This window comes from Rhipicephalus sanguineus, chromosome 1, assembly GCF_013339695.2.
Source record: "Rhipicephalus sanguineus isolate Rsan-2018 chromosome 1, BIME_Rsan_1.4, whole genome shotgun sequence".
Lineage (NCBI taxonomy): Eukaryota > Metazoa > Arthropoda > Arachnida > Ixodida > Ixodidae > Rhipicephalus > Rhipicephalus sanguineus.
This window is the reverse complement of record NC_051176.1, coordinates 113734643-113746167: the sequence shown is the minus strand read 5'-3', so window position 1 is coordinate 113746167 and position 11525 is coordinate 113734643. Positions and strand designations below refer to the sequence as shown.

The window sequence follows — 11525 nt, the reverse complement described above, 5'->3', positions numbered from 1 at the left end:
GTTCATCATGCAGGGATCTTCATCTAAATCAAAGTGAGGCAGTGGAGAATCGGCTCCCGTCAGCGTTCACAGAGCAGTACGTGTGACCGGGGCGGTCTTCTATATCCATCAAAGGAGTTTCACACTTCCATCTCTACAGTTGAGGACCTATTCACAGTATGTTCTAGCGTCAACAGGCTTCAAAGAAACAGCATATCTGATGTTGTGGCCCTTGTAAGCAAGAACTTTCTTCCTTGCAACATCGTGGGCTGTACATTTCACAGTGAGGATAGTCTCAAAGTTGTTTCTTTTAACAGCGAAGCTGTTTAAGCTAGCCGTAATTTGTGTGTTCGGCCTGCCAGAAAAACTATCATAACAAAAAATGGGTATGTCCCACAGAAATTGGGTAAATCCCACTATACTCACCACTGGTCTAAAAATTACGAAGGCAACAGCTAGCCCAACAAATCATAAACGCGTATGTGCCACAGAAATTGGGTAAATCCCACTACTTGAACTCATGTAGCATTCTTGAACAGACAGCAGGACTGCGTGAAAAAACACTGACGAAGGGAAGTACACAGGACGGGCGCCCAGTTTCACTGTTTCCAGCCTTGCGTGGCTTAGTGCAAGCTTCGCCCATTTTTTTTAATGTTCTTACGCGCCTGCACCTTTTGGTTAAAGGCCTCAACAGTGCTAACAGCACTAAGCGTCAGAGGGCCATTAAACTGAGCAGGACTACTTAGATAAAAAGTGTGCGCAAACTCATGAGCCTTCAACTCGCTCACGCACGTTTGCTGCCGATGTATCCTGTTGTGAATAAAATGTTCCTGCGTGTTTTCAAATGCAATAAACAGTTTTGGCCAACTGATTTGTTGATAAAGTACGCGGATTTACTTTAAAAACTGGATAAGAGCGGAGGTGCACGAATAGGTTCGTAGGCGGCCAGCCCAGCGCACTCGCGGCGCATAGGTGAAAGTCGCAGTGGCGCCATCTTCCGTCGTCGATGCAAATGGCCTCACCGGAGAGCTCGCCCTCGTCCCACTACCCCTATCTAGTACACTCTAATTCAAGGGCGCGTGCTGCGCTCTCGGAGCACGCGCCCTTGAATCAACGGAGTAGGGTGCCTTGATGCGCGTTATCGAGGCACACTACAACGGAGGGCACAGCTGCGCCTCTAGCGGTAGCAATGAGAACTAGCGTACAGGGCAGGAGGGACAAGAGACAACTCCCCCAGCAAAAGGAGCAAGCTCCTAAAACATAAAGGCAGTGAGGTTAACCAAGGCTGAGTCCGGCTGGCTACCCTACACTGGGGAAGGTGGAAAAGCTTAAGAAGAGAAGATAAAGGCCATTATTGTTCTTTTAATTCCAACGAAACTGAGTGGTGAGCACGCGCCCTTGAATCGTGCACATGAAAAAAAAAAACCTGTAGTTTGATAGGAGACCGCTAGAGGGTGGCGCCTTAGATAGCGCTCGCTCTTGGCACGCTTCCTTTATCTTTCGCCAGACATCACTCAGACTTCGCTACCTCTACTCATCATGAACACCGGCATCGCGAGCCCTCGCTGCTGCCGTCGCCTCGGTGCTGGTAATGGCTTGTGCTTGCTGTCGGCGCTGGCGTCTCTCTTCGGCCTCGCGATGCCGAAGCTAAACGGGCTCGTCGACAAGTGGACCCGGAGGCGGCACGAGGCCGCAGCGAAGCGGGCGCAAACACAAGCGGACCCCGAGCTGAGAGCCCACGAAGCAGAAGAAGCCATTATACTAAAAGTAAAACTTTCCCCCGATCTTATGTGATCCGTAAGTAAGCTCTTGAAGAAAATGTATGTATACTGCATGAATACGTAAATTTGTGTATATAGTGCATCAATATGTAAATTATGAACATTGTGTATATAATGTGTATATACAATCGCACCACAACATCTCTCGTGTCACTTATTTACATGATGATGATTGAGCAGATGTACAGAGGATTCGCGGTTTACCGGGTTTAACCTCTGGAGCAAGCTCCATCATCATTCACTTCGTGGATATGCGGTGATTTTTTTATTTCCTTCTTATCTCTCTCTCCAAGTGAGTTCTATGCCGCTATATTGCGTAAAGGAATGAAAAGAACCCACAGAGTCCTTTATGCATTAGCCAAAGTCGAACTCGAAGGCGAAAACCTTCTTCTTCCCAGTCGATTGTATTTATCCCTCCCTCCCCCCTAAGCTCTGCCTTTCACGTAGTGTTACACACCCTCTGGAATGGGCTCACCTTTAACCAAGCAACGATGTCATGTGATTACGTCGTGATATGTCATATACTGACGTCACAAATTTTGGTGATCTGTGACGTCATATGATGACGTCACATCTTCACATCTCGTATGACTCACCTTGGAATTTCTTATGACGTCATCCGATTTTTAATGTTGTCGCCGACGGTCACGTTTCTTGTCACGCTTATTTTATATAAGGCATATAAAGCTGGCGCTTTAACAATAAAAAAAAATAAAGTGACCTACGACAAACGAGCCGACCGTTCTTGCCGAGCAGCACCGCGTGCAGTTACATATCCGCAATACCTTGACTGAATTGACATGGGTACACAAGATTACCTGTGAGCGCCTTTGGCCACATACGAGCTTCAAATTAAAAAGAAAAAAAAAAAAAGCGGGCTCGTCCGGGATTTGAACCCGGGACCTCTCGCACCCTAAGCGAGAATCATACCCCTAGACCAACGAGCCGACACACTGCTGCGCCGCTCCTTTGCTGCCTCTTTCTTGATTGCAAGAAGAATGCAAGTAAGCAAAAACACAAAAAAAAGAACAAGTTTGTATGGCCGCATCCAGGGCTCAGTGTGAAAAAGTAAAAAAAAAGTAAATAAGTTCGCTCCTAACTGTGTGAAGCAGCGGCGTGATAGCGAGCCATATTGGCCTCGAGGCCCACCACTGGAAACGCCGGCGCCACTGTCGGCGTGACGTGCTTGGCAGGATCACGTGGTCTCAGCGGCCGCGTCGGCTGCTTGTGGCGCACTGCCGCGTGCTTTGAAAACGAGTTTCAAGTCCCACATGCGCTGCGGTCTGTTCAAATTCGGAAGTTTTCTGTCATTTTCTACTCAATTCAAACCATTGTAATTGAGTGGCTGCCTCCGAAGGCGACGAACATGGGACTCTACCGCTCGGTGCCGCAGTGCCGCGCTTACGCAAAGGAGCCCAATTTCTGCCTGCACTGGTAACCGCGGGACAAGAAACAGCGTGATGCATGGGTTGTAAAGCTAAGAACCGGCAAGTAGCCATCCGCTACGAGTCTTGTGTGCAACAAGCACTTCCGCGACGAAGACTCTTGTTACTGCGTCGGGCCTGCGATGTTCGGTGAGTAGCAGACAGCGCGCACTGAGACGATGGCTCGCGCGCGCTTCCCGCCGGCAAATGATGTTTATCTGCCACAGGATGGTAAAAGCGCTACCTTTTACGACGTGCGATGCCATCTCAGAACCCTCCAATGCAACCTCTTGATCGTCGGCCCCATGCTCAGCGTCCACAAAATCGGCTGCAGATGCGCAAATCATTGTTTAGATTCGTTAAATTAAAGAACGCACAGGGTCCCTTATGCATTCGTTAAAGATGACTAGAAGGCGAAAGCCATCTTCTTCTTGTCAGTCGATGTACTGATTCTCCCGCGCCCCCGTCAAAAGCGTTCTGCACCTAATAATAATAATAATATCTGGGGTTTAACGTCCCAAAACCACGATATGATTATGAGAGACGCCGTAGTGGAGGGCTCCGGAAATTTCGACCGTCTGGTGTTCTTTAACGTGCACCTAAATCTAAGCGTTCTGCACCTAACGCGGTTTTGCACGGCCTCCGTGACCGATCACGGAGGCAATGCAAAGCGACCATGACGTGTGAATACGACATCATATGACGTCACATTATGTGACGTCATAATGACGCTACATATTTTGGCGATCTGTGACGTCATGATGACGCCATATGGTGACACCATCACGTGACGATTATTTTTTGCATCACTCGTGTTGACGCCGCCGACGCGGGACGCCGACGGGCAACCTTCCCATTTGATGAGGCATGCATTGCTTCATAAGCTACATAAATTTTGGATTGCCTCCGTGATAGGCCCACCGATGATCGGCCCACCGGCCAACCCCATGTATTTTCTTGGAGCCTCATTTATTTTCATGGGAAAGATGCCACCCTGTTGGCGTTAGACACGACACTGCTGCCAAAATTGCTGGGGTACACGCCAAATAATTACTATCCTGTTTTGCGGCTGCTGGTTGCTGCAATACCTTCTATTTTATTCACCGCTATTTCAAGTTCATGTGGGTCCTAGTTCACGGCCGACGTTTGCAGAACGAGTCCGGCAAACGTTACTGTATTTTCTTTCTTTTCCTAGGCGTCGCATGCTACTACATGCTCGGTCTCGTAGACTGGTTCTTCTTCCACCAGCAATCTCGAAGTGGTGAAGCTTTTGTCTATGAATTTGTTGATGACAGAGCGCGGCAAGTTCACTGGAATGCAAACGGAACGATAATTAAGGAGCATTAAAAAAAGGCGTCGCATTTGCTCACGTTTTGTGTGAGCACCAAACGAAACGAATGCGCTGAATAAAGAAACAGAACCAGGGGCATTTGCCCGCTGAGAAGACAGATCAATACGCAGTGCGAGACAACTTGTCAAATTACATTGAAACGTACCCGAATTTAGACCGAAAAAGAAAAGAAAAAATACTGAATCGCCGGGACGGCAGATCTCAAAGTTGCCATGCGCACCGAAGCCGCAGCTGTATAGGGAATTGTTTTTGAACTGCTCTGATAGCGTCCGCGCAACAGTAGTTGTCTGTTTACTCACAAATTCTCATATTTTGCGGCCTAAAGTTCACAGCGCGGTGTCAAAACGCTCTCGTAGCAAAAGCGAAACCATCAGTACGAACATACATGCAGACGCTCATACATGCAGGCACCGTCAGTCGTCGCGAACCCGTACGATCGCTGGCTTGAGGCTTCTTTCTGTTATGCTCCGTTTGGTTATACAGGCAGTCTACTCTAACGAGATATTTCACATAGTTTGCACTCAGCGAGTGACTACCTTTCACGCAAGAAGCCGGTTCAGGGGTCTCCTACGTGGTGACCGCGTGAAGCGGGTGCTCGGTTTTCTGCAAAAGAGACAGCGACTGTAGACTATCTTGTGCTTTCAGTTCGTCGAAAATTATTATTTTGACAGTAAAGAACACAGTTCCTTTCGAAAGTACTTACACAAATGCCCTGGAGGGCTTCCGCGAGGTGTTTTAGTAGAGCGCCGACAGCAAAACCTATGGGGAGCGCGCCGGCGGTATCCTGCCTAGCACGCAATCGAGGCGCGTCCGATAGAGGGCGACTCCGTAACTCCTCGAGGCCAATATACATTCAGTAACTCTAGGACTGTCTCGGGTGAGTGGTGTTAAGTTAAACAAGCGCAGGAGTGCGCGAGCAATCGGTGTTGTTGAATAAGAAAAAGGAGATGCAGTTTTTCGTTGTAAAGGCTTCCGCCGGTGTTGCAAAAGGGCCTAAGTTTCTTCCTCCCGCTTCAATCGAATTTTATTGCCACAAAAATTCTATGGACACTGCAGGCGCATTTTTGCCGTGAAGTTACAGAAGATAGCGGTACCGTATTCTTCCTTCAAAAACCACACCATCATCACTTGCCTCTTTGAGCGCCTACATGACGCGCTGCGTTCAAAGGGGCATACATTAGCCAACATGGGGCCTAAACCAAACCTGACAGAGCAGCAGACGGTAGAGCAAGATAAGCGCAGAAGGAAGCATATTTGGGCAGGTTGGTTCATGATTATAAGCGAAAAGGTCGCTAAAAGACGGGACGAAAGTAGGAACACAGACCACGGTAGTGACCAATAACCAAGCGTTTACTTTTTCAGGCTCCTCCCCGTCAAAGAATGATATCGACATGTTGCGAAACGAAGCTTTGCTTTATGTAGATTCCAAGACGAACCTACGTCATTTTTTTTTAAAAGAAGCTGTGATCTGTTTGATAAGTAGCCCAGTGACATGATCAAGGGGCGCTCAGGCGAAGTGATTGCCGGAGCTAAATGCACGATCGTGGCGTATGTGGTCGATGTTGAGCAGCATGGTTTCAACCACATTACGAGGGTATAAGCAAGTTTGATTACAAGTGATTAATTGCGGTCGGACTCTCTCACGTCATCGGGATCATTTACAAAATGTGCCGCTCGTGGCGCTCATCGTGTGATACATTTAGCTTAATTTCTCGGTAAGTAGGGCACTGCTGTTGATAATATTGTCGTTTTAGACGTTGTCATACATTGAGCTTTCGCTCTGACAAATTATTTGCCTTTAGTGTCCCTTAAGCACATAACTAATAAGGCGCTAAGGAAACTGGGTTCCTCAGAGATGCAACAAAAGAATGTAAACTGGTGCCATAAGATCGCTCATAAGGCCTCTACTTAAGTGTGCGTCCATCGTCTGGTCACCACATCATGCCAAAGACATAAATATGCTGGAGTCTATTGAAGAAAGCCGTTAGGTTCATATGTAATCGTTATGATCGCCATTTTTCACGAGCATTACACGCTAACAAGCTGCAGCTAAGTCATTTGGCCCACAGGCGTACTTGTGACCGTCTTGTGCTCTTGTTAACCCTTCATCTCGAGTCACAAGAAGTCACCACTTTAACGTAGTTCCTTTGAAATCATTCATTGATTTTTTTTCCCTTTTTTCCTCATACTATTGACATTTGGAATGGTCTTGACGGCTCCCTGCGCGAGTTGTCCGATGATGAACTTGTGGAACAATTGCCTAACTTCATTCACTGATGAACTGTGTATGCTCTCCTGATGTAGTTCTCTTTTTTTTTTCAATGTATACATTTTTTCATATTGTATTTCTAGTTTATGTATATACTCGCTCCTGCAATATCTTGCTATGCAAGATGGCAGTATATGTAAATAAAAAAATATAAATAAAACACGTTCATCCGACGTTCTTCAGTGAGCGGTAGTAACTGTACGACGAATTCCTACCAACTAGCAAAAACCAGTATATACTTCAAAGTCATAGCATTTATTTCATCAAAAGTCAATTAAGAATTTTTTTTAGCGGGCTCAATGCTTTGTGTCAAGGGAGTGAGCACGATCTCAGAAGCAGCACCTCATTGAATAAATGTACTCTATGATGTGCGAGACCGCTGTTCTGATTAACCCATACATGCCCAAACTAAAAAAAAAATGACAAAACAAATATTTTTTTTGTTCACAGAAAATGTACTTCTACCCTCAAAAGAAAGCACAAGTTCTTTATTTGCTGCCAGGTAAACGCAACACTGTTTTTCAAGGCGTCCTATACATGTAGGACACTGGGCTTTAGGGGTGCTACGTGTGGGTGTGGTAAGCCTTGAAACATTTCACGTGCACACCGACATTGCACTTCTTCCTCTCCATGACGTCTTTCATACAAAGCACGCGTTTTCCCGTAGAAAGCGGTCAGCAGTTCACGTGCACTTCCTCTCCATGGCGTCTTTCACACAAAGCAGGCGTTTGCCCGGAGAAAGCGGTCGGCACGTGGCAGCATGAAAAGTAAGCAATGTCTATGCTTGCACACGTTGAGAATGAGGCCTGTTTGATGTCCTGTAGGTGGCGCTAGTCATCAGCTAAAGAAATAGCGATGTTAGAGTGCATCAAAGAAGCGTCCTATATGAAGGACACTGGGCATATATGGGTTAAAAAATCGCCAGGCCTGCGCGGAACAAGCAGCACATTCACAGTGTAAGCTGGAAGAGCGGCCTATCTAGAGCCCGTTGTAGACTATCTTGGGGCAACTAATACAAGTACTCATGCAAGGTACCCACTACGCCATAAATCATCATAATTTTGGTGAATTATATAGGCAAGCCCCCCACTATGCCATGTTTCGTCATTCTTCAGAGAATCGTGGCATCCGCTACCCATCTGTAAGGCATTATGTGGTCTTTGTGCTTTGACTGATGACGATTAAGAATTATGGCTGCCCCGCCACGGTGGTCTAGTCGTCATGGCGCTCGACCCGAAGGTCGCGTGATCGAATCCCGGCCGCGGCGGCTGCATTTTCGATGGAGGCGAAAATATTTGAGGCCCGTGTACTTACTTTTAGGAGCACGTTAAAGAAAGAACCCCAGGTGGTCGAAATTTCCGGATCCCTCCACTACGGCGTCCCTTATAATCATATCGCAGTTTTGGGACGTTAAATCCCAGATATTATTATTAAGAATTATGGCTGAGCCCTTTGTAATGGGTTGGAAGCATTCAACGACCGACTTGTGTCGCATTTAGAATTGTGTGACGCCAGGTTGTTATTTTACTCTTCTGCCACGCTATATTACATATGTTAACACAATTCTTTTCCCGACATGACACCTGTATAGAGTATTTTTGCGAAGGAGTGTCAAGCACCACCGTGGCTCTGTGGTAGAATACTCGACTGCCATGCAGGGGGCGTGGGTTGAGATCCCATCCGATCCTAGAAAGTTGTTTCTCGTTGCATTATTTTTTCTTATTTCACGCGATAGCGGTTACGGACACCGGCGCCTGCGGCGGCGGCGGCGGAGGACAACTACGGCGCCAAAATCGGCTGTTGTGATCTCATAACAAGTTCCGCTGCAACAAACTCCACGCCGAGAATGCCCTCTTCACGCTGGCCTGCGTGACAGGCACGCAAGCCAGCGCACGTCACAACACAATGACGAGCGCGTAGCGGTTTTTAAGCAACCAACTTATTTTCGTAATTTGCCCGTATAAATGTCAAAATCGCCTCGGTAACAAACGCCAAAGGTGGGTTGTATTCAGGGCCAATCTGCTTGAGCGATCATCCCCAGCAATGCATGATCTTTCAGAACTTTCGCGCGTCTACGTTAGGCGCGTCAAAATATGCAGACGAAGCGCGAGAAGTCAGCTGGATGCTTCCGTTTGTCGCGAACGAGAACACAATGCGATGAGGGGGACAGATTGCATTTAGAGTTCACGTAGGAACAAAAAAAGCGACCAGAACAACATGTGTATTTGCGATGAGCATTGTTTAAAATCAGCATTGAAGATTCCGAATGCGTATTGAGCACTCTGAATTTCACGTAAAAAAAATAGAAAGAAGAAAAGCACGCGTGAGCAGCGAGTTTATTCGCTCGAGTGCGTCCTTGACTGCCATTTTCATAGGTATAATGTAATGCATGGAAGATCGTGTAGTCTTTTATGAGAACCCATTCCTCGTCCTTGCCTCCCACAGTGAAAACAAGTCTCGTTGGAATCTAAAGATAACGGAGGTCCACAAGCCTCGCGGGTTCAGCCTTCTTTTCCTTTTCTTTATTCTCTTTCGTAGTGTTCGTTCGGCCAAGTTCTCTACGTTGCCGTTGTGCCTACATCTCGTTTTCTACCACACATCCACAAAAAAAAAAAAAGGAACTTCAACATCAGACCACTAAAAACGCAACAGCGTTGCGCAACAAGGCCTGCCTACAAGGAAAGCAAGTACCAGAAAATAAAGACCCCCCTGTTGTATACTACGGTTATTCTATATGCCCCAATTGACTGCAGTTACTGCGCAGTTACCCTATCCTACGGCAAAAGAAATATTCTGGCTTTGTTCCCTCTCCAGGCGAAGTGTTTACGTTGAAACAGTATGAGTGTTGACATTTCACTGCTGTGTGTGCGATGTATACGTGCAAGCCAGTTACAGCTTGCTCCAACGCGCGCCCACGCATGTCCTGCTGTTCACCTGGCCTACAAAAGCATCCACCGGTGACGCACGTGGACAAAGCCGCGGGCGTGTGTCATCTTATCCTCAAAGCAGGCAGACAGTATCCAGCCGTTGGCCCTGATTAGAAGTTGCAGAGTAGGCGAGCGCTTGACGTGCTTGGCTTGAGCGTTGGTATAGTCTCCTCGACAAACACGATACGCCGGAAACTCAGCGCCGCTGAGTGGTGCCTTCTGGAGCAACCCTAAAGAAAGCCGGCACGCCAGCAGACCTCAATGAGAACTGCCCGCGCCGAACGTCGATATTTCTGATTGAGCTAAAAAAAAAGATCAAAACAGAGTCAACAAATTAATAGATTATTATCATTATTCATCATTATCGGTCTATGCTATGTCCACTGCAATCCCTCAGTGATCCCGCAGGAGGCATCCCGCATGTGATCTCCAACGTACCCTGTCTTGTGCGAGCTGATTAGAATTTATCCCTGTGAATTTCTTAATTTCTTGGCTCCATCTTACTCGCTGCCGTCCTCGGCTACGTTTCCCATCTCTTGATATCCGCTCTGTCGCTCCCGCTTGCCATCGGTTATCTGTTCTACGCATTGCGTCACCAGCACAGGTCTTTTTTTTTTCGCTTAATGTAAACTGGAACATCGGCTACCACTGTGGCCTGATCCACTCTGTGTACTGTTTTCCTATATTTCAATGTTACGCCTATCATTTCCCCTTCCATCGTAAGCTACACAGACCTCGACTTCATCCCGAGTTTCTCTGTTATCCTTCGATTTTTCGCCCCATATGTTAGTTCTGGCAGAATGCAACGATTGTATACTTTCCGCTTCAGGGACAGCGGTGAGTTTCCGTTCAAGATGTGAGAATGTCCTTTACATGACGAGGTTTCTCATTTAGTAACTGATCTGAATATACATGCAGTTTCTAAGGTCCGGTTGCAGGGTGGCCGTTGGTGGTTAGCTTGCGCCAAAATGGCGATACTTTACAACCCCGTCTGGCGACGGAAATTTCAGGTTGGCTTCATAGCCACTTTGTGGTAACTTTGCAGTTCTATTTTGGCGAAATTAGTAGCTTTTATTTCTTATTATTCGCAGATGAAATACGTTTTCCTGTCGTGTCACCCGATGCGCGCGCATGCCCGTCCCATGCATGCGCAGCAGGCAGATGCGCGTCGAGGCACCCAAACGCAACGCGCGGTGTGCCTGCAAAGATGGACTGACGAAGTTGCATGCATATTGACGAGCGCGCGGCTGCACGGGGGACTCATGCTGCCCGTCACATATATGATGCTGCGCGCCAGCTTCTAACACTAATAATATAATTTGTGAGGTTCAACGTTGCCAAAACCATGATACGATTATGAGGCACGCCGTAGCGGAGGGCTCACGAAGTTTAGACCATCTGGTCTTTTTCTGACGTGGCTGACATCGCACGGTACACGGGCCTCTAGCATTTCGCCTCGATCGAAATGCAACTGCCGCGGCCAGGATCGAACCCGCGACTTTCAGGTCAGCAGCCGAGCACCGTGACCACCGTAACCACCGCGGCGGACTTCTAATGCTTATGCAGAACGCGCGTTCTCGTGTGAACATTCAAAGTACAACCCGTTTTTGCTCGAACAAACTTCTTAAGTAAATCCCCCCTCTTTCTCACAATATATCACTGGAACAAGCTACCTGCCGACGTAGTTTCTTCTCAAAATCATGAAGATTTCATGAATAAACTTCAATGTTATTTTAATGAAAGCTAATATTGTTCTTGTGCATATCTGCTTTGTTGTACTTATTGTCGTTGTTC

At 47.2% G+C, this 11525-nt stretch overlaps 1 non-coding gene across 1 annotated transcript; it reads right to left on the bottom strand.

Annotated features, from left to right (window-relative positions):
* Positions 1 to 2635: 2635 nt before the first annotated feature.
* Positions 2636 to 2707, bottom strand: Trnap-agg (transfer RNA proline (anticodon AGG)). The gene has a single exon. It is a non-coding gene; the product is annotated as a tRNA-Pro (tRNA).
* Positions 2708 to 11525: the final 8818 nt, after the last annotated feature.